The sequence below is a fragment of the Oratosquilla oratoria genome, chromosome 13, assembly GCF_046742065.1.
Source record: "Oratosquilla oratoria isolate Oo_2021 chromosome 13, ASM4674206v1, whole genome shotgun sequence".
NCBI classification, from domain to species: domain Eukaryota; kingdom Metazoa; phylum Arthropoda; class Malacostraca; order Stomatopoda; family Squillidae; genus Oratosquilla; species Oratosquilla oratoria.
Window position 1 is genome coordinate 50,104,090 of NC_134789.1, and position 2,500 is coordinate 50,106,589.

The window sequence follows — 2,500 nt, forward strand, 5'->3', positions numbered from 1 at the left end:
ATGTCGATGACATCTTTACGGTTTGGGACGATGAATGGGGTTCCTTCCAAGAATTCTACAGCAAACTCAATCACCTCACGAACAACATCAAATTCAAGGTGGAATGGAAATAGATCATAAATTACTTTTTTTAGACATCTTAATAGTTAGAAATGCGGAGTCTTTATCGTTCACAGTTTATAGAAAGCCCACCCACACAGGGAGCTACCTACATCTCTTTAGCCACCATCCAGACAAAATAAAATATAGCGTCGCTTCAGGCTTATTCTTACGTGCTTTGAGAATTTGTAGTTCACAATATTTAGACATGGAACTAATTTCAGTAAGAAGTAAATTAACAAAATTAGGATACCCGTCGTGGTTTTTACGAAAAGCTCTTAGTAAGGCCAAAACTAGTTTTTACAAATTAAATTCCCATTCCGCCATGAATCATAAGTGGGATAATCGTTGCATAAAATTACCTTATAATAAATCAATTAATGACTTGTCTCATTTGTTAAAAAAAGAAAAAAGTCAATTTTCTCTTCAATTATCCCAACAACTTGTTCAGTAACTATACATCATAGATCCAAGAGTAGTACAACTCCTGGGGTTTATAAGTTACCTTGTTTAGATTACAAAGATGTATATTGGGGACAAACGGGTGTAGACCTCACCACCAGGGTCAAAGAACACAAGAACTCAGTAAAATATGGGCATGAAAATTCCGCCGTATTTCAGCATGTCGCCAACAAAAACCCTAAGATAAATTGGGACGATGCTGAAACAATTTACAAATCTACATGAAGTTTCAGAAGAAAAATGGTAGAATCCTCTTTGATACACAATTTTCCAAATTACAGTATCTCTTATGGTCAATGGTCACCAGATTATTAATCTTCATTTGCAATGAATAAAATGCTACCTTCTACACTAGCAGCGGACAAAACCCACCAAGGTCCATGCAACGCCGGACACGTGACCTGAGCCCCCGTCCCTTCCTGCTAACCTTACTACTTCTATATAAATATACAGTTCTCTACTCTGTAATTCACATCTACTAAAGAGGATCACAGTTAGTGATCGCAATATACAGATCTTTATACTTTCGCTTATTCTTCTCCGAAAGTGGGTTATCAGTATTATTTTACTAATTGTGCTACGACATAACTTAGTTGTGATATATATACATATATATATACATATATATATATATATATACATATACATACATATATATATATTTATATATATATATGTATATATATATATATATTTATATATATATACATATGTATATATAAATATATATATACATATATATATATATATATTTATATATGTATATATATATATATATATATATATAACGTAGAAACCACTGTTGGAGTAGAAAAGACTGGAAACGGGGAATCTATATATTTCGATTGCAAACTGCAATCCTCTTCAGCAGTTTGCAATCGAAATATATAGATTCCCCGTTTCCAGTCTTTTCTACTCCAACAGTGGTTTCTACGTTATTGACAAATGTGTGATTACATTTTTCACCTGTAATATATATATATATATATATATATATATATATATATGTTACAGTAAGAACACGTACCTAGGGATTACGCGTAATCCCTGAATGTTTCAGTGAATACGCGTAATCCCCGTTTCACTAACCTAATCTAACCTAACCTAACCTAACCTAACCTAACATGTCCTTCAAATATTTTAGTTTCCCGAACTTCATCACTTGATATATAATGACACATTGCTTGAAAATTATCCGTGCCTTAACAGGCAGCCAGTGTAGGTCAATGAGGATAGGGGTGATTCGCTCCCTTCTCGATACACCTTTGATCAATCTTGCAGCTCGATTCATATTCATTTGAAGTTTCTTCAATAAATAATTTGGAAGACCATAATAAAGAGAATTCCAATAATCAATCTTGCTGAGCACATGAATATGAATCAGCTTTTCCAACGTACAATCATCAACATACTTCTTAACAAATGTAATATTTCGCAAATGATACCCAGGTAAATTCACAGATTGAGTAATTTGATTCTTGAGGGTCAGTTCACTGTCCAGCAAAACTCCAAGATCCCTTACACTGTCACTGACTGCAAGTTTAACCTCATTGATACACAAATCTTCGTCCAACAAAAAGGCACTCAGTTTTACTTTCATTAAAATTGAGTTTGCGATGGTCCATCCATTGCTTAATGTCAAACATGATAGCCCCAAGGTGTGCCTCCTTTTCTTGCATATTGTCCACTGACAAGCAAAACTGCATATCATCCGCAAATAGTTTAAAACCCACTCCATGTTTCTCTAACACATTGGATAGTTCAGCCGTGTACAGACAAAATAATGGCTTCATATCCGAGAAACAGTCTCCAATCTGCACTCGGTAAGTTCTATCTTTAAGATAACTCCTCAGATACTGTAGTGCAGATCCCTCAATCCCAAAGTTCTCACAAACATTTAGTAAAGTTTCGTGTACCGCGGTGTCAAAAGCAGCACTAA